At 43.6% G+C, this 21862-nt stretch overlaps 1 long non-coding RNA gene across 1 annotated transcript in view; it reads left to right on the top strand.

Annotated features, from left to right (window-relative positions):
- The first annotated feature begins 1001 nt into the window (after positions 1 to 1001).
- The window catches only part of LOC122565084, a 46655-nt gene continuing 25794 nt past the window's right edge, over positions 1002 to 21862 (top strand). The window contains exons 1-2 of the long non-coding RNA XR_006316075.1: positions 1002 to 1082; positions 11029 to 11087. This is a non-coding gene — a long non-coding RNA (uncharacterized LOC122565084). The remainder of the gene's footprint in view (positions 1083 to 11028; positions 11088 to 21862) is intronic.

The raw sequence follows: 21862 nt of genomic DNA, 5'->3' as shown, positions 1-21862 counted from the left end.
CTCAGTGAGTCCATGCAGACATGATGAGCTGAATGACCTCATGCTCAGTGTAACAATTCTGTGGTTTCATCCTGAGGGAGGTTACCATTAAGCATCTTTACCCAAAGAATGGGAATGTGGCTGAGCTAGACAGTATCAATGTGTAGACGAGGAAGTTAGATACATGCATTCGGGAAGAAGGGAACATATTAACAGAGGCATGTTGGCTCAGTGGTTAGCACTACTGCCTCACAATGCTTTGGACCAGAGGTTGATTCCAGCCTTGTGTGACTGCTTGTGCAGAGTTTGCACATTCTCCATGTTCCTTGGTGTGGATTTCCTCCCACAGTCCAAAGATGTGCAGGTTAGGTTGATTGGCCGTGCTAAATTGTCCCATAGTGTCCAGGGATGTACAGGCTATGTGGATTAGCCATGGGGAAATGCAGGGATGAGCTATGGGTCTGGGTGTGATGCTGTTCAGAGGGGCAGTGTGGACTCGATGGGCTGATTGGCCTACATCCACACTGTAGGGATTTTATGAGTCAAATGAAGAGCCTGGAGGCCAGCAGTGACTATCTGGGTTGTATGACCTAGTTCTGTGCTGCAGAAATGCTGTAACTAATAGAGTTACATGCTGGAACAAAACTTAAAATGATCATCTACATATTTTTGTCTGTTCCGTCTTGAGTTATGGTCTGATTGATAAACGTTTCAGCTCCCCACTGTGGGGACTGATATACCATCAGGGCAATTAGATACAAACTGATGTTAAAGTGGGGAATACTCAGTAGGCCAGTTAGCACCAAAGATAGCCATGCTTTTCCAGTGAGTGGCTGCCAGTTGTTCTTGTGCCTATTGTGTGCTGAAAGAAGCACGCTATCCTGTTGGGATTGAAATCTTGCTGATGACAGCTGCTTGCTTGGAGTGAGGGAGGGGGGTAGATGGAGCACATGGTGTTAAGCAGCAGAGATAGTGTGATAAGTAGATTAGAAAGATCCATAGCAACAGCAGGCACAGTGTGATGGGAATGAGAATCAGAGTTAATGAGGAGAAGAGGCAAGTGACTACAGTGTTCCTGAGATTGCCAGATAAATATGTATGAGGTAAATTGCTAGATCCATCTTAGTTTCAGCTGCTTGAATAATCCCTACTTTCTTCCAAAGCAGTTTATACTGCTAAAAGGTGACAGTTTCTCCAACAAAGTTACCGTATGCAAAGTAATGCTTTGCACAAGTTGAATGTGGTGATGGAGTGATTGGAAGAGGATGAAGGAAATGGGACAAAGAAGGAATACGGATATTGAGTTGGATTATAAAATGGGAATCTCGTTGCTGCCAAACCCATAAATGGGCAATGACCTCCCTCCTGGTAAAGACTTCACTGAATATTTCCTTCCTGATGTGACAACCCTGCCTGACTATTGCTCTGAACCCCACTCATATGGAAGAAAGGAAGATGTGCATTTACATAGGGTACTTGTGATCTCTTAAAATGCTTCACAGTCAGTGATGCTGTTTTGTGGTGCAGTCACCATTACTATGGATGAATCTGGAGTGAACAGGAAGTTAATAGAACCTTGAAAAATGTTGCAGAACAGTCCCAGCCTTTTCTTTTTTTAAAAAAGTATCCCCTTAAAACTCGATGTCCTGCTCCTGCTGTTAACACATTGGTAACTGTAATGGTTTATAACCACCAGGAGGTGGCAGTCAACCTCCATCTGAGAAACAGCCCATTGCTCTGTGCCAAGAGCCTGTTTATGTGTTTCGGGAGTAATGATGTAACTAAAAGTGATGGTGTGATTTCACTCACAAAGCAAGGCCTTGAGTCGAATTTATGTGCCGTTTACCAGCTTGCTGGAGCAGAAAATATTCAGGGAGGGCACAAAGGCATCTGCGTGTCATTCCAGTGGAGTGTAGCTCAAATTAATCTCAGTGGAATTTGCTGACACTGGTTTTCCACATAATTAAACAATTCTCAAAATTGTGACATCAGATTAAAGGGATGGGACAAGTTGGCAAAGCACTTCGCTTTGCAGGAACCATAAAAAGCATGATTCCCCACCCTCAGGACAAAGGGTGTAGGCCCCAGGATTGGAGGGTTGGTATCGAGGGTTGACAGCTGGATAATGGACAGAGTAATCCATTGGCTTCAAGCCATTTTGGTGAATTAAAAAAAACTGAAATATATAGGCCTGCAAACTCACCTGTGCGTCCATTTAAAATGGGACTGCTGTGGGTCTTAACTAACAAAGTTTTTTTTAAGAGTCATAGTCATACAGCATGGAAACAGACCCTTCGGTCCAACTCGTCCATGCCGATCAGATACGCAAAATTAATCTAATCCCATCGCCAGCATTTGGCCCATATCTCTCTAAACCCTTCCTATTCATGTTGGAGAAAGTAAGACTGCAGATGCTGGAGATCAGAGTCGAGAGTGTGGTGCTGGAAAAGCACAGCAGGCCGAGTAGCATCTGAGGAGCAGGAGAGTCAACGTTTCGGGCATAAGCCTTTCATCAGGAATGAGGCTTGTGGGCTGGGTTGGAGCTGAGAGATAAATTAAAGGGGGGTGGGGCTGGGGTGAAGGTAGCTGAGAGTGCGATAGGTAGATGAAGGTGGGAGACGTGGGGGTGCAGTGAGAGAGAGGCCATCTGAAATCCTCGTAGAGAGAGGAGGAGAACTTCTTCAAGGTAGGCATCCTTGAAAGAGGCTTCACAGTGAGGTTAAAATCAGCCAGGAGAAAGTGAGGCTTGGAACAGGCTTCATATTCCATCCAGATTCCTTTTAAATGTTGTAATTGTACCAGCCTGCTCCACTTCCTCTGGCAGCTCATTCCATACACGCACCGCCCTCTGTGTGAAAATGTTGCCCCTTTAGTCCCTTTGATTTCTTTCTCCTCTCACCCTAAACCTATGCCCTTTAGTTCTGCAGAAAGCAATTAAGAGTCAACCACATTGCTGTGGGTCTGGAGTCACACGTAGGCCAGACCAGGTAAGGATGGCAGTTTCCTTCCCTAAAGGACATTGATGAACCAGATGGGTTTTCCCAACAATCAACAATGGTCATCATCAGTCTCTTAATTCCAGGTATTTATTGAATTCAAATTCAATGGTGAACTTCAAACCTGGGTCTTGGGCCTCTCGATTAATAGTCCAGCAATAATACAACCAGATCATCAGCTTCCTTGTGAGTGTTTAAGATAAATTCACTTGAATATGCAACTGGCAACAGTGCAGGTCCCTCACAAACCCATATCCGGAGGAAGCCAGTTTCTGTCAGACCCTGCTTGTCCACACACTCCACTGACTCTAACACCTGTCTGATAGCACCCTACATGATTTGCAATGTCCCAATCTCCCTTCCCTTTTAATAAAAGCAAAACACTGCGAAGGCTGAAAATCTGAAATAAAAAAGAGAGAATGCTAGAGAAACTCAGCAGCTCTGGCAGCCTTGATGGAGAGAGAGAGAGAGAGAGTTAATGTTTCGAGTCCTATATGATGCTTCTTCAGAATGGAATGTTTCCCAGCATTTTTGTTTTTATTCCCATTCCCCTTGTCCTAACAGCTGCCTCGGGGCCATGAGGTTCTCACCCCATGGACGATAATGGATGACAATGTTGAGGCCCAATGTTAGGTGTATCCTAGGCCTCAGTGTGAAGGTGCACTAGCAATTCCAGGCTAATTTCTTTTGTCAAACACCAGCGGGGCATTTTGGGGGAGAACTTCATTATCTGGGGGATCAGGTGAACTGTGATCAGGAGTATCACCAAATAAAAGCGGTGACTGATTGGTCACCACTGCTGCCTCACAGCGCCAGGGACCTGGGTTCGATCCCACCTTTGGGCGACTGTCTCTGTGTCGACATGGGTTTCCTCCCACAGTCCAAAGGTGTGTAGGTTAGGTGGATTGGCCATACAAAATTACCCATAGTGTTCAGGGATGTGCAGGCTAGATGGGTTAGCCGTTCGAAATACAGGGAGGTGGGATGCTCCTCAGAGAGTTTGTGGGCTAGATGGGCTAAATGGCCTGTTTCCACACTTTAGGGATTCGATGATGATTAGGAAAAGTAGATTAACTGGTTATCCATCCCATCCCTTTTTGTGATTCGCACTGAGAGTAAAATGCTTGTTTACAGTAATCTATTGCATACCAGATTCCCCTGTAAGGACTCTGTGTAAAGTCCTTTCTTTCTCACTCTGAGAGAATTTAAATTCAACAGCAAAGAGGAATCATCTTAAACTATGGCTGTTTACATGTGTACGAATCACTCTATCATTGCTGTAGGTCACTGAGTTCTGTGAAGGTCAACTTTGTTTGAGTTTTCTGTTTGCAATGTCTTCTGGCTATAACAGAAATAAAGAAAGAATTTGCATTAATCAAGCACCTTGAAAATCCTTACAATATCTCAAAGCAAATTAAGAACAATTACTTTCGTAATTTCGAAAGCTTGCCAACGAGTTTGCCAACACCAAACTTCCACTCTTGTGATGTCACTTTAGGAGGGACCATGCTAATAAACAAGTAACCACAATGTAGATCATGTGACCAGGAGCTACTGGGTTGGGAGCAAGGAGCAACAGGACCTTGTGATCTTGTTCGGATAATCCTAAATTCGGGGGTTCATCGAATGCCGGATAATCGACGTTCCTCTGTATTGGTATGAAGCAAACAGATCTACCCACCCATTAACAGGGGGGTATTAAAGACCAGGGAGTCTGTTTCAGTATAATGCTGATTGAGATTGTTTTCCTCTAAGCGACCTGTTTGAAGATGTTATTACACATGTCTGGAGCAGGTAGGGATTTGAAGCAAGGACTCTTGTTCAAGAGATAAAGTTTTCTTTGTCCCAAAGGACAGTCCTTTGGGAGGTAACTGGCAGTGGTTTAACCTGAGGGTTACCACACCTCAGGCAAGGGGTAAGTTTGAGAAAGAGAATCCTTTATAGGAATTTCAGCTGGCTTGGGAATCGAACCCATGCTGTGGGCATCACTCTACATGAGAGGCCAACTGAACTAAGTGGAGCTAAACTCCATTTGTTAATTCTTCAGCCCACTGGCCCAGTTGATCACGACCCTTTTGTACTCTTAGATAATCTTCTCCACTGTCTGCTATACCACCAATTTTGGTGACATCCGCAAACTTACTAACTGTCCTGTATTCTTATCCAAATCATTTATATAAATGATGTACAACAATGGACCCAACACCAAACCTTGTGGTATATCGCTGTCATAGGCCTCCAGTTTAAGAAGCAACCCTCTACCACCATCCTCTGTCTCCTACTGTCAAACCAATTTTGTATCCAATTGGCTAGCTCTCCCTATATCCCATAACCTTGCTAACCAGTCTACCATGTGGAACCTTGTCAAAAGCCTTACTAAAGTCCACGTAGACAATGTATTCTGCACTGCCCTCATCTATCTTCTTGGTCAGCTCTTCAAAAAAGTCAATCAAGTTTGTGAGGCACAATTTCCCACACACAAAGCCATGATGACTATCCCCAATCTGACATTGCCTTTCCCAATGCATGTGGACCTGTCTCTCAGAATTTCCTCCAACAACTTACCCACCACTGATGTAAGGCTCACTGGTCTGTAGTTCTGTAGTCATGCATGAACAAAGATAAAGCTTTGGTTGTCTTGTTATGTGAATAATATTTTTGGTATCAACACGTATTAAAAGTATGATTGCTGTAATGTTAACGCATCTTGAAAGTTATGAGAATGGGAGTATTTCAAACTAAATGTCTTGATGATAAATTTGTGGAATTAAGCAGGACCACAACCAAGGCAAAAAGCTATGGACACTCACACTAAACTCTGGTAGTGAATACTGCTAACCACATTAATGGATTAAATACCCAATCCATTAGATTTTGTTATTTTCTCATTTCCTGCTGGCTGTGGTGCAGGGCTTTAGAGGGTGAGTGTCTGATATTCTGATATAAGAGCATGGATCAGTATTTGGAACTACAATGTTGTGAACATAACAGAGACACAGGGGCAGGAATGGTTGCTGGATGTTCCAGGCTTTAGATCTTTTAAAAAGAACGGAGGTGCAGGAGTGGGGGAGGGGCTTTAAAAGAAGAGGGGGAGTGGCATTGCTAATTGGAGGGTGCATCACAGCTGCAGAACAGGAGGTTGTTGAGGAGGGTTTGCCCACTGAGTCAGTATGGGTGGGAGTCAGTAACAGGAAAGGAGCAGTCACTACATTGGGTCTTTTCGATATATCCCCCCCACCCCAATAGCAGAAGGGAGATGGAAGAACAGATTGGACAGTGAATCTTGGAAAGGTACAGATGTAACTATGGGTGGGAGTCAGTAACAGGAAAGGAGCAGTCACTACATCGGGTCTTTTCGATATATCCCCCCCACCCCAATAGCAGAAGAGAGATGGAAGAACAGATTGGACAGTGAATCTTGGAAAGGTACAGATGTAACAGAGTTATTGTTATGGCTTCAACTTCCCCAATATAGATTGGGACCTCCTTAATGCTAATGGTCTGTATGGAGCCGATTTTGTCAGGTGCATTCAGGAAGGATCCCTGACTCAATATGTAGATGGCCGACTAGGCAGGAGGCCATATTGGATTTGGTGCTAAGCAGCGAGCCAGGCCAGGTGTCAGATTACTCGGTGGGAGAGCATTTCGGTGACAGTGACCACAAATGCCTCACCGTTACCATGGAGAGGGATAGGAGCAGACAGTATAGGAAGGTATTTAATTGGGGGACACGAAATTATGCTGCTATTAGAGAAGAGCTGTGGAGTATAAATTGGGAACAATTGCTCTACAGGAAATGCACAACAGCAATGTGGAGACTGTTTAGGGAGAACTCGTTGCTAGTGTTGGATAACTTTGTACCAACAAAGGCAAGGAATGGTCAGGTGAAAGAGCCTTGGATGACAAGAGAAGAGGAGCTCCTTGTCAAGAGGAAGATGGAAGTTTACTTAAGGTTGAGGAAGCAAGGCTCTGGCACAGCTTTAGAGGATTACAGGGTAGCTAGGTAATAACTCAAAAATGGACTGAAGAGAGCTAAGAGGGACCACAATTAAGCCTTGTGGGAAGGATTAGGGAAAATCCAAAGGCATTCTACACTTACATGAGGAATAAGAGAATGATCAGAGAGAGGATAGGGTCAATCAGGGATAGTTGAGGCAACTTATGCCTGGAGTCTGAAGAGATAGAGGGGACTCTAATTGAGTTTTTTGCTTCAGTATTCACTAGAAAGACAGAGAGAGAAAGAGAGAGACCTTGTTGATAGTGCGACAGCCATGGACCAGATTAATAGGCTTGAACAGATTGCTATTAAGAAAGTGGATGTGCTGGAAATTCTGGGAAGCATCAAGGTAGACAAGTCCCCACGGCCGGACCAGGTATATCCAAGGTTACTACGGGAAGCGAGGAATGAGATTACTGTGCCTCTGGCGATGATCTTTGCAATCTCACTCTCCACAGGGATAAAACCAGAGGATTGGAGGGAAGCAAATGTTGTTCCTCTGTTCAAGAAAGGGAATAAGAAAATCCCTGGGAATTACAGACCAGTCAGTGGTAAGCAAGGTAACTGGAAAGGATTCTGAGAGATGGGATTTATGACTATTTGGAAAAAATAGTTTGATTAAAAATAGTCAGTATGGCTTTGTGAGGGGAAGGTCAAGCCTCACACACCTTTTTGAGATCTTTGAGGATGTGATAAGACAAATTGACGAAGATTGAGAGTGGATGTGGTGTATATGGATCTCAGTAAGGCATTTGATAAGGTCCCCCATGGTAGGCTCATTCAGAAAGTTTGAAGGTATGGGATACAGGGAGATTTGGCTGTCTGGCTACAGAATAGGCTGGCCAAAAGAAGACAGCAAGTGGTAGTGGATGGAACATATTCCGTCTGGAGGTTGGTAACCAGTGGTATCCTGCAGGGATCTGTTCTTGAGCCTCTGCTCTTTATGATTTTTGTGGACGGCTTGGATGAGGAGGTGGAGGGGTGGGTTGGTGGGTTTGCCGATGGCATGGGCCCGTTGGAACTGTGGATAGTGTGGAGGGCTGTTGCAGGCTACAGTGAGACATTAACAGGATGCAGAGCTGGGCTGAGGAGTGGCAGATGGAGTTCAGCCTGGATAAATGCAGGGTGATTCATTTTGGAAGGTCAAATTTGAATGCTGAATGCAGGGTTGAAGGCAGGATTCTTGGCAGTGTGGAGGACCAACAGGATCATGGGGTCCACGTGCATGGATCCCTTAGGGTTTCCACCCGGTTGGTGGAGTTGTTGGGAAGATGTATGGTGTTTTGGCTTTCATGAACAGGGGGATTGAGTTTGAGAGGCACAAGGTTTTGCTGCAGCTCTATAAAACCCTGTTTGGACCACGTTTGGAATGTTGTGTCTGGTCCTGGTTGCCTCCTTATAGGAAGGATGTAGATACTTTGGAGGGGGTGCAGGGGAGATTTGCCAAGTGCTGCTGGGTTGGAGGGCATGTCTTATGAAGGGAGGCTGAGGTCTTTTCACACTGGAGAGAGGAGGGAGGAGAGATGACTTGATGGAGATATACAAGGTAATGAGAGACATATATAAAGTGGATAGCCAAGGCATAAATGGCTGTTATGAGGGGTCATAATTTTGGGATGATTGGAGGAGGGTGTAGGGGAGATGTCAGAGGTAGGTTCTTTATGCAGAGACTGGTGGTTGTGTGGAATGCCCTTGCAGTGGTGGTAGTGGAGTTGGAGACATTGGGGGCTTTTGAGTGACTGCTGGACAAGCACATTGATGGCAGTAAATTGAGGGGTGTGTAAGTTAGGTTGATTTTAGATTAAGATAAATGCTCAGCGCAACATCACACAAATGCTCAGCACACAAAGGCCTGTACTGGGCTGTACTGTTCCATGTTCTATCTCCTGAACGTAAGTCTGCTTGGATGTTCGCTCAGTGTTCACAGTGACGTTCAGTTGATCCCTGCTCCACATTCGCTATCCTTATGTATCACTGAGCAGTGGGACTTCCACCTACATAGCCCAAAAGGAACAAACTTTCTTATGTTGAATTCCTTTTTGAGCTCTCTGCAGTTGAAGAGGAATTCAACATTTGGCATTCAGCACAGCCTTCGCTGACACACTCCATCCTCTCCCCTTCCCTTGGGCAGACCTCCTCGGGCCTGATTTGGACATGCTCTGTCAAGCCTCTGTCACGGGTGAGACTTGAACCCTGACCTCTGTCCAGAAACAGGGACACTATGATTATGTCACAAGATTCAGCTTCATGTCATGGACCAGGCCAGACTCCTTTAAAAAATATTTTAAGAAACCTTTAACGCTTTCATATTATTTAGGCAAATACAAAGTGCTTTGTTCCAGATGCAATTGTTCCAGACTGGTCAAACTACTTGACATTAAGCAAACACAATTTATTTAAACACCACAGTTAAAATACAACCAAAGAAAGAGGAAATTAAAATAGCTTAACTTTATTAGAAAACTTAATAGAATAATATATACAGGAGCTTTTACTAATTAACTGTTCCAATACAGTAACATCCCATTAACACACCCCTTGGCAAAAAAGGCAAATTCTGAAAAACAGATTTGTCTCATAGGTAAGCCAACAGCAGGCAGTAACCCCAGCTTCCAGCTGTAACCGAGAGAGGGAAGGCTACTTCCCTTAGCCTAAAAGCTAAACCAAAAATCAATTTAAAAAAAAACCTTGAAAGGCTGGTCTGTGAGAGCTGGCCACACCCAGCCAGACTGCCTCTATTGTTCCAGCTTTTCAAAAAAAAACCCAAGGCATCACAAACTGTTTATTTTCTGATAGACAGCTCACTTTTCTTCAACCCCTCTTACAAAAAAAAACCTCTTAAGACCACAGCACCATCATACTCCTTCCTGCCACCGAAACCAATTGTCAGGCACTGATTGTTGAAGGATTTTCTCTAACTTTTCAGTCTCGGAAACCACTGTGCATCACTGGCACCGACTGAAGTTGTGGAACATCTACCAGCACTCAGAATTCACTTGGCGAACCAGTTTTTAATGGAAAAACCAGATTGGTTGTAGCCCTAGACCACATTCCTGTCAGATTACCTGCCTCAGGACATTTATATGATCTCAACTAAAACTGAGGGCGATCACAGCTCCTTACTCAACAGGTGCACCATAGAAACAATGAGGTTTAAATGACTGTGAGTGATTTTATACCACCTCTTTTGCTTCATATTTCCATCAAAGTAAGGGACAAAGAGACCTCTTACCAATATATTAATGTTTCGCTCACTGAAGGTCAGTCATTTCAAGTCAAATACATTTTCATTTCCAGAAAAGCATGAAAAGTCTTTCAGAGAGCCTTAGATCAAATCAGGGGAGGATGTAATCTCTTTCAGCAACAGGCATCACCTTTTTGTGTTTGAACTAATGTTCTCTTCACAAATCCTGGAATGAGTTACATAATCAAGATGACAGAGGATAAACCCATCACACTGTTGGAGTGAGACTCTCAGATTAAGCCGCTTGACAAGTGGTGATGCCTTTCGGGCTTATGATGAACGACTTTGATTCCAGTCACTAAATTTGATTCAAAATTTTATCCTGTTAAGTCTGCACATGAAATATTGACATTCCCACCTTTTAAAGGATTTTCTTGCCTTGCATCTAATACGCAAACTTTGTATTCGATTCATCTCTCTCTCTGTATATTTTAGTCAACCCCCCTGCAGTATTGTCAGACAATTCTCATTAAACAGAAATTTGACCGAAGACTGAAGATCTGCTTGCAATCTCACACTGAGGCAATTGGTCAGTGTCTTCAGACAAAGTTAGGGGAGGGAGATGATGAAAAAGATAGAGAAGGGCATTCAGTGGCTGCTGGGATTAGCAGAATGGTTAATCAACTGGGGCTTGTGAGACATCTAAAGAGATATTTCATAGGGCATCTTATGAAAGGATGTAAAATGCTTATCCAGAGGGATAAACAAGTTTAAAACAAACAGCAATACTTGGAAACACATGTACAGAAGCTTAATTTTGGTCTGAGTCAGAGCAGTATATATCATTTGTGATTTTACTCATTTTTCTTCAGGTTGACAAGACACAGAAAGTAAATACTGAACCAATAACCAGTGGAACAAGAGTAAACAGGTATGCAGGAAGCTTCAGTTCTATTCCCAGGGTCACTCATGGTGTGGTTTCCAATCATGACTCCTCACCTGGAGCCATGAGGATCAGAAGTATCACTTACTTTCAGCCAGAGGGAGCTAGAGAGCTGCATTCTGACGTTGGGTCACTTAACCCTGATTTCTCTCCCCAGATGCTGCCAGACCTGCTGAGCATTTCCAGCAATTTGAGCTAGACTTTAGGACTTTTAATTTGGGTCCCTGAGGTTCAGTCAGTCTGACACTCAAAGTAGGAAACCGCAGTGAGAGCCCTTTACCCTGACAACCATGATGTAGAGGTACCAGTGTTGGACTGGGGTGGACAAAGTTAAAAATCACACCACACCACACCACACCATTTGGAAGTATATGCTTTCAGAATGCTGCTCCTTTGTCAGGTAGATAGTGAGGATCCTGCCCCACTAGCTACATGACGATGGGCAGCGTACCAAAAGCTTGTGTTTCTAAATACACCTGTTGGACTACAACCTGGTGTTGTGTGATTTTTAACTATTCCCTGATAAACACACCTAACCTGCACATATTTGAACTGTGGGAGGAAACCAGAGGAATTCCAGGGAGAACATGCAAACTCCACATAAACAGTCACCCAAGGCTAGAATCAAATCCAGTTCCCTGGGACTGTGAGGCAACAGTGCTAACCACTGAGACACTGTGCCACCCCTTTCTGTTTGGTCAAGATACTGAGTTCAACAAGATAATGAGACTGGGAGCCTAATGCTCCTTTAGGAGAAAGTGAGGTCTGCAGATGTTGGAGATCAGAGCTGAAAATGTGTTGCTGGAAAAGCGCAGCAGGTCAGGCAGCATCCAGGGAACAGGAGAATCAGGAAGAAGGGCTTATGCCCGAAACGTCGATTCTCCTGTTCCCTGGATGCTGCCTGACCTGCTGCACTTTTCCAGCAACACATTTTCAGCTCTAATGCTCCTTTAGCCCCAGAAGGAGAGTTTAAGACCACAGGCCACAAACTCAGAGTAAGGAATCTCCCAGTTAACATCATGATATGGAGAAACCTTTCCCTCAGAAGATGGTGAATCTATGGAACTCTTTACTGGTGAGTGCTGTTGAGATTGGGTTGTCAAGTATATTCAAAGCTGAGATAGATTTTTAGTCAGTGAGAGAATAAAGGGATTTGGGACAAGGCAGGAAAGTGGAGTTGAGCAGGAGTAGACTATTTGGCCCATTGATCCCACTCTTCCATTTTGATATGACTATCACTGGCATTCATGTTGTGGGGCCAGGAATAACCCTTCCCAGTTTTATTATGCAAGGATCTCCAAAGGACATGACCGCTCGAGGTAATTGGCATCCCACTTTGTGCACAGTGAACCGGAGTTCCTGATGGAGAAGGTGGTGGAGAGGAGAATCATCCTCTTTCCTCAGGAATATTGGGGGAGAGCACTTCACCAGAGCCTGCCGGCCTGCTCCGATCCTGGGTCAACACTATTTACACAGTCCAAAGGAACATATGGTAGCGCAGGGAAAAGGTTAGTGACCCTCAGGGTAGGTGCTACCATCTTCCCTGTGCTCCATTCCTACACAACCCTGCAATCTACCAGCACCAAGTGTTTACCACTCTCGCTATTGCTTGCAACATCTTCTCCCAACAACTCTTGCGATGAGGAGAGGATTCTTGCCTTAGTGGGATAGAGTAGAGACTGCTCATAGAATAGAGACTGAGCATATTCCAGCAACCAAAGAGCAGGTTAGATTCATTTGACTTGTTGTGCCACCCTTACGAAGCTTCAATCTCAAGCTTCTACTCTTAGACTGCAAAACTCATCCTTTCTCTTGGCTTGTGAAGGTACAGTGGCATCCAAGGACTATCTCTCCAAGATATCTGGTCATCACAGGCTTCTCCTGCTCTAGGGTTGGAGAGAAACCCCATGACACTGGCTGTTAATCTTCTCTACTGTTGTTAGAATACTGAATGGACTCACAAGTCCTTAGCATTCGCCTGTACCTGTGTTTTTGTTTTTGCCACTGTTTACCTATTATTTACTTATCTATGCTATTTAACTACGTGATCTGCCTGTATTGCTCACAAGACAAAGCTTTTCACTCTGCCTCGGTACACGTGACAATAAATTCAATTCAATTCAATTCACATAACATTGGCCAACACCAACGGCAAGGTGACAAGGAAAGTGAGAGATCTTTGCCGTAAAAACATTCAACAAGGTAGCCTCAACTGCTTCACCATGCAGGGAGTTCCACTGATTTCCAACCCTTTAAGTGGATAAGTTCCTCCTGAATTCAGTTCTAAATCTGCTCCCCAATATTTTGAGGTTGTGCCCCCTAGTTTTAGTTTCACCCACCAGTGAAAACAACCTCCCTGCTTCTATCTGATCTATTCCCTTCATCATTTTTATGATTCTATAAAATCCTGTCTCATTCTTCTAAATTGACCGATGGGCCAATTTCTATCCAGATGCCTTGCTATTTCTTCCTTAGGCTGCAAAACTCTGTATTTGGAGATTACTTTGCATCTTCAGGAGTTTGCTGTTTTTGCTGCGTTTCCAGGTGCATGTATTCCTCATCAATTTCCATAATGATTCATTGTGCAATGGTCACCAAGGACGATTGCAGCTGCTTGACCTGGAGCTACTGGTGATGGCTCCAATGAGAATATGTGGGGCATATCGGAAACAAAGCAGATCCTTAGTGATGAGATCAGTCAGAGGTTGCAGTAAAAAACAATGGACCTGTATACTTCAGGACATGGAAGCCTCCCACAAGGACTTCAATGGCTACATGGACATTTTACCCTTGCCCATTTTATTCCAATATATGCTGCGCAAGTCATGTCACACACACACAGTAAGTGTGGTGGGAAAAATGACACCTACTCACATAACTTGGATCAATCTGTAATGATCTATGTGGCCTATGGAATACCTACCTTTATTAGTAATGTTCTCATTCTTCTAAACTTCAAAGAGTACAGGCCTAAACTACTCAACTTCTCCTCATGAGAAAATCCCTCCATTCCTGGGACCAACCCAGTCAACCTTACCTGGACTGCCTACAGTTTGGTTATGAGAGGCGTTGTGGCTGTTCCCCCCTCGAGACCAAGGTGTTCGCGATCGTAGATGTGCGCGTGCACACAATCACACACTCACACTCAAACTCACTCACATCCACATACACTCATACACACACACTCACTCTCACACACACTCACTCTCACATACACTCACGCACACACACTCACATACACACATGCAGACATACGCGCACACAGACAGACATACACAGATAGACATACACACACACACATCTCACCCTTTCACATTGAGATGCTCCCTCACAGTTATTGTCCAATTTGATCACAGCAGGCTAATCCTCACCTTGACTTCCCCAAACTCCTCATCACAGCAATAAGTCCTGATAAATCCCTCTGTATTTTCAGTGCACAGACCACCACCCCCCCCTCCCCCCCACCCCGAGGGCTGAATGTGCTTACTCCACCCACACCAAATGATTTGCCTGACAGGCCCAACTTACGCCTGACTGAACGGCGAACGAACTCTGTGCAGCTCCCTGACTGACCCACTGAGAATCCCTGGGCTCGATCCACAGGACTAACTGTGGCTCACTCCCTGGATTGTAATGAGATGGATCTCTTGACCCCGATCACTCCGACTGACCATGTCTGAGCTCTTAGGTTGAGATCCGATTATACCCTTTGTTTTAAAAAATTCTCAAGGTCAGGTTCGTAGGAGAGTAGTCTGACACAGAACAAACGACCAAGAGGCGAGTCTACTAGAATATGAGCATTTTATTCCCCGCAGCGTCGCCAAAACCAGGTCTCATCTTACAACGGGTCTGGCTTATACTCACTCTACATGTTACCGGAACTGGGAGCCGTCAGTTCTCGTAGAGCAATTGCCAACAACCCACGCTCGGCGGTTAAACGTAACCCCAGAGCAGACTCACCGAACTGGAGACTTTTCCAGCTGATATACTCTTTTCCAGATATAAACATTCATGTGAACAGCAGAGCAAGGCTAAAAAACACATTCCATTCTGGTTACATACAGATAAGAAGATTCACACGGGGAGGTGTGTAATAAGATTCACACGGGACTAAGCAACACCTCCATTCCGGTTAGATTCACACATGTATTGGGACATAATTTTTAACAGTTTCACCACATTCCACTGCTTGGAATTTTACACCACACCCTTGAACAAGATTGGTGGCAATTTCTGACTGACGTTGGTCACCCTGGACTGGAAAAAGTGCTACTCCCCTTAAACCTTTAGACCTGACCATTTGGCTGAAGCACATGCTGTAAGTTTGCTGCGTAAGCTTCTGGCACAGCCATTGATGTAGCACAACATTGTATTTCAATATTCTGGATCAGTGGTGCTGGAAGAGCACAGCAGTTCAGGCAGCATCCGACGAGCAGCGAAATCGACGTTTCGGGCAAAAGCTCTTCATCAGGAATAAAGGCAGTGAGCCTGAAGCGTGGAGAGATAAGCTAGGGGAGGGTGGAGGTGGGGAGAGAGTAGCATAGAGTACAATGGGTGAGTGGGGGAGGAGATGAAGGTGATAGGTCAGGGAGGAGAGGGTGGAGTGGATAGGTGGAAAAGGAGCTAGGCAGGTAGGACAAGTCCGGACAAGTCATGGGGACAGTGCTGAGCTGGAAGTTTGAAATCGGAGATGTTCCCTAGAGCGCTCTGCTAGGAGGCGCCCAGTCTCCCCAATGTAGAGGAGACCGCATCGGGAGCAACGGATACAATAAATGATATTAGTGGATGTGCAGGTAAAACTTTGATGGATATGGAAGGCTCCTTTAGGGCCTTGGATAGAGGTGAGGGAGGAGGTGTGGGTACAGGTTTTACATGTCCTGCGGTGGCAGGGGAAAGTGCCAGGATGGGAGGGTGGGTCGTAGGGGGGTGTGGACCTGACCTGGTAGTCACGGAAGGAACGTTGACCCCTTTCACTGTTCATTGCTGACAACCGTGACAAACTGTCTGGCTTTCTGTCTGTGCTAAAAGACAAGGCAAGACTGAACTCGTGACCCTGTAAGTTCTGAATGAAGTGGCAAAGCACAAAAGGGCAGGGTAAGGCAGCGATGCTGTGTGTATCTAAGTAGGTGTAAAGAGTTAAGGCAGAAAGCAAGCAGAGAGCCTGTGTGCAAAGTGACCTACAGCAGCACTGCAATGAAAGGTGTTGGTGATTTGCCAAGGGCAGTATTGAAATGCTGAATTGCATTGTGAATGAGCCTGAGATGAAGCAAGATGATCTGGTGAAGTTGGCACTTGACTGATGCCAAGCACCATAGACAGAGGGCACAGGTGATTGCTGAGATGTTGAGAAAGCAGGCCAAGATGAGTGCTCAGATAAGACGCTGGCGAGTTGCAGTTGCCGGGTAACTGCTCAGACTTTTACATCAGGTTTTTTTTAGATTAGATTCCCTACAGTGTGGAAGCAGACCCTTCGGCCCAACAAGTCCATACCGACCCTCCGAAGAGTAACCCACCCAGACCCATTTTCCTCTGACTAATGTACTTAACACTATGGGCAATTTGGCATGGCCAATTCACCTGACCTGCACATCTTTGGACTGTGGAAGGAAACCGGAGCACCCGGAGGAAACCCACGCAGACACGGGGAGAATGTGCAAACTCCACACAGACAGCCCCCGAGTCTGGAATCGAACCTGGCACCCTGGTGCTGTGAGACAGCAGTGCTAACTCTCTCTCTCTCTCTCTCTCTCTCTCTCCATGAAGTAGCAACATGCATCTCCATGAGGTGAGTTCTGACAATAATGAAAGGTATTACTTATGGGTGAGATTCTCCCTAGTCTCTAAAGTTTGATGCAGAAAATTGGACTTTGGTTTGTCTCAAACTTTAGTTACATTTTCTCATTTTCATCGTGGCTGCCTGCATCATTCAGAGGCTGGGGAAATTCTGCCCGTCCATTCTATTTCTCTCTTCAAGATGTTCCTGGTCTGCTGAGTGTTTCAAAAGCACCCACCTGTGTTTTGAGTTGGAACAGCCAGCTAATCTGCTGAACCAATGTTCTTTCAGGAATAAATGTTGCCCAGGAGACTGGGAGAACTCTCCTCCAAGGATGTACCAAAAAAATTCATTATGTTCATTCAAGAAGACAGACAAGACCCTGGTTTAGTGTCTCAACTGAATGAAGGCCCATTCAACAGGTCAACAGTGAAACAGGATTAACAACCTGTAAATGAGTTAGTGTTACAGAAACTGATATCGATAAGAAATATTTGGATTCCGAACAGCACGTAGTATTTTTGGCATAAGTGATCCTTACTTTTAACGTGTAGATATTAATTGACTCCTTGTTGTGTCTGAATAGGGACAAGATTGGGTGATGTGGTGAGTAGGGAGGTTACAATTCAGTGATGATGGGCAATGGTGAGACTGCATCTGGAATACGGCATGCACTACTGGTCACAGAGCCTATGGAAGAATGTTAGTGCATTGGAAGCAGTTCAGAATGAGTTTACTAGACTCATACCTGGAAAAAGCAGATTGCTTTATGAGGAAATGCTAGACTGTCTAGGCCTGTATCCTCCAGAGTTTACAATCAGTCAGAGGTGACTTAACTGAAACATTTATGGCCTTAAGGAGACTTGACCAGATGATGTTGAAAGGATGTTTCCTCGTGTAGGAGGATCTAAAACTAAGAGTCATAGATTAAAAATAAGAAGGTACCCATTTAAAGCAGAGTTGAGGAAACATTTCACCTCACAAACTTATGTGTGTGGGTGAGTGTGTGCATGTGTGTGTGTGGGTGTGCGTGTGGGGGTATGTGGATGTATGTGTGGGTGTGTGTGTGTGAATGTGTGTGTGTGTGGGTGTGTGTGTATGTGTGTGTGTATGTATGAAAGTGTGTGTGAGAGTGTGTGTGTGAATGTGTATGTGTGTGTGTGTATGTGTGTGTATGTGTATGTGTGTGTATGTCAGTTGTCATCAGATTGGGGAAAGGGCTCACTCTCAGAAGGGAACGCCTTGAACACACATATGTGTATTACAGACCTGATTCTGTATAATTAGACACGTAGAACATAGAATATTACAGCATAGTACAGGCCCTTCAGCACTCATGTCGTGCAGCATGACCTCATGTGTCTGAAACTCAATCCCTCCACTACTAAATGCTAATGCACCATATGCCTTCTGAACAATCCTATCAATCTGGGTGGCAACCTTCAGTGTGTGTGTGGGTGTGTGTGTGTGTGAGTGAGTGTGTGTGAGTGTGTGGTGGAGCCATATGAGTATTTGTGAGATAAGATTGGAAGACATCTCCACCAGTCCTGTAAAGGCTCTAGCTTCCTTGCCGTTGAAAGTATGAGACATTTGTCTCATTCCAACACAGAGTATGCCAACAGTTCTTTTATTTTCTGGGGGAATCCCCATGTTTCTAGGACACCCAAGGAAATGTTTCACTGATTGGTAAACAAAGGTTTGTTCCTGGACCAGTTGTTCCCTTGGAATTAATTTGAATTCCTTTTGCTACGTGAAGCATGTTGAAATCAAGATGTGTGCTCATGCAGAAGTGAGAAGCATAGATTGTGAATTAGGTGTGAAATGCTGACTCACTTACACTTTTTTGTGTTACAGTTTTATTTGTAGCATACTTTTAATTTTGAGGGTTAACCCACTTAGACCTTTAGTTTAATCTTTGTGGACTTTAACTTCCTTTTTTGGCCATGGTGACTCTATCAATTAAAATTATTTGATATAAACAATTTTGACCAACATGAGTCAGTTGAATCACCATTGTCTCTTGGGAATGTCTTGAGTATCTTTTCTGATGTAATGTCTCTCTTTGTATGAGCAAGCATTTGGCGTTATGCTGCTCTGAAACTATCCTACATCCATACATCTTCTAGAAGTGGTCTATAGTTTTGCAAATATGGCATTGTTTTGTCTAAGATAGGGACATTGAGTGGTATGAAAACTTTATCGATCCACCTCATTGGGACTGAATCCTAAAATCTGATGTTTGGTTCACTCTTTGTGTTGGCTTAATGTGTGCCATTAGAATATTTAGACAATGATAAAGTGGATAGAATCTGTTACTCTTGTAACGATACTATGGCCATACAAGGTGTATTTTGCTCTAGTTCTTTTTGAAGAGGTTGTAGGACAGAGGTGTAAGCTGTCTATTGAAAGCCCATAAAGTAAACAGCATGAGAAGCCTTGGGATTTTTTAAAAAGTAGGAATAGAAGTGATCTGAATGGATGGTGTCAAGCGCCCACAGAGCCAGGAGTTTTACTTTTAGTTTCTCAGTAGCAGTTGCTGGGATCTTGAAGCTGAATGTAGAAGCTGTTCGTTCCTCCATTGGTTACAGCTACAAGCTGGGGGGTTTCTTCCAGCTGTTAAAATTGCATGTGAGACAATCTGTTTGACTGAATTTGCCTTTGCCAAGGGTGTGCTTATGGGATATTATTACATTGGAACAGTGAATGAGTAGTAGCTAATAATCTATTATTCTGCTAAGTTTTCCAGTAGAGTTAAGTTACTCCAATTTTTTTCTTTCTTCTGTTGTGTCTTAACTATAGTGTCAGAATAAAGTGTGTTTTGTTTCTAATCTAGTAGTCTGCCCAATCAATTGCATCTGGAACACAACGGCCAGCATTTGCCTTTAAAATAAGAAAATGTACAGGCCTAGGTATCTTCTTAATATATTTTGAGGGTGTTTAGTCTGGTCCATAATACTCTTCTGTTATAAGGTTGTCCATCTCTTCTCAGGATTTGTCTGCAAATGTTTCTGCTTGTTGATTCCTGTCCAATTTAATTCGTTTTCTCCAAAGTCAAACTTTCTTCTTTCGAATCATTGTGGAAAAGATTAATCATGAATTCTAACAACAATGGCCTTTTATGAACTTACAATAGGCATTTCACATCCGGCGCTAAGTCCTCCATAAATCTCAATGCCTGTGCTCTCTACCGGCTCCAAATCTTTGTGTCTTACATGTAATGATTTGATTTTTATAGGCTCAGATTTAGTTATATTATCTACAGAATGACCTGGATGTTGAACTTTCCTTTTCTAATAACGTTGTTTGCCCTCAAATTAAAATAATTATCTAAAGCTTGAACAATATATTCAAAGGAGTACACTTCTTTTATATTTTGACAATTTACGGCATCATCTCCAGGGGATCCTGTTGAATTCAATAGCATATTTACTTGTTCAGCTTGATATTTAATAGCAATTTAATTTGGAAGCAATTTTACATCTTAAGAACTTCATCCAAGATATCTATTTCTGTTTCTGTCTGTTCTATCTCTTACATTAAATCTTTGAGGCAAAATTATTTTGCTGCCACTTTCTTTATGCTGTCCTAATTTATTCATCTTCCATTAAAGCTGTATAAAATCAGCAGTATCTAAATAACAAAATCGTTTCCATTTGAAAGCTTTTAATCCTGTGGTAAATCAATGCTTTTAAAACGACTTTCTTTGGAAGACTTTCACCTCTATAAATAGCAAAACTGTTTTTTTTAACAAGCTTTTAACCTGTCCAATAAATTAATGCTGTAATATTTTCTTCTACTTAAGCTTTAAATTCTGTAAGAAAAAATGTCATGACACTGCATTGTTAACTGGAGATCTTCCCAACTCCTTGTGGTCAAAATGATTTCTCACTGTGTTTGTGCAAACTGGAAGGTTGCCAAATTCTGCAGCATTGAGGGAGATTTCCTTCTTTAGTGCTGGCACAATTGATAGAACATAGAAAAGTTTTAGCACAGAACAGGCCCTTCGGCCCATGATGTTGTGCCGACACTTAATCCTAATGTAAAATATAGTAATTTAACCTACTCACCCTTCAACTCACTGCTATCCATGTGCATGTCCAGCAATCACTTAAATGTCCCCAATGACTCTGCTTCCACCACCACAGCTGGCAATGCATTCCATGCATTCACAACTCTCTGCATAAAGAACCTACCTCTGATGTCTCCTTTATATCTTCCTCCTAATATCTTCAAACTATGACTTCTCGTACCAGTCAATCCTGCCTTGGGGAAAAGTCTCTGGCTCTTGATGATTCTACATCATTTGTGACCTGTGTGTTCCTACACAATTTTTCAAATAATGTTTTGTGTCTATATCCTGATAATAATCTTGATCTCTTCCTGTTGCACTCAGTAGCAATCTGGATTGATGAAGGATAAGTGATACCCCTCCTTCTCTTCACATCCTGCACTAAGTCCTCCATAAACCTCAAAGCCCGTGTTCTCTGCCGACTCCAAATCTTTGAGCCTTACATGTAATGATTTGATTTATTACTGTCACATGTCCCAAGGTACAGTGAAAAGTGTTGTACTTTATGGGCAGTCCATACTATACAAATGCAGCAGGGTGACTGGACAGAGCGCAGGATACAAGGTTACAGCTGCCAAGGTAGTGCAGAGAGAAGGTAAAAACGAGGTAAATTAACATTAAAGAGCTCCATTCAAAAGCCTGATAACAGTGGGGAAGAAGCTGTTCTTGAATCTGTTTGTACGTGTACACAAACTTTATTATCTTCTGCAGATGGAAGAGGGTATAAGAGGGTCTAACCAGGGTGGGAGGAGTCTTTGATTATATTGGCTATTTTCCCGAGGAGGCAGGAAGTATAGATGGAGCCGTTGGATGAGAGGCAGGTTTGGGTGATGGACTGGACTGTGTTCACAACTCTCTGTAGTTTCTTTCAATTCAGCCAATTTTCAGCTTCCTTTTAAGAAGTGCTAGCTCACTGATAGT

Source organism: Chiloscyllium plagiosum, chromosome 31 (assembly GCF_004010195.1).
Source record: "Chiloscyllium plagiosum isolate BGI_BamShark_2017 chromosome 31, ASM401019v2, whole genome shotgun sequence".
Taxonomy (NCBI): Eukaryota; Metazoa; Chordata; class Chondrichthyes; order Orectolobiformes; family Hemiscylliidae; genus Chiloscyllium; species Chiloscyllium plagiosum.
Note: the sequence above shows the minus strand (reverse complement) of the source record. Positions and strands in the feature narration are given on the sequence as shown.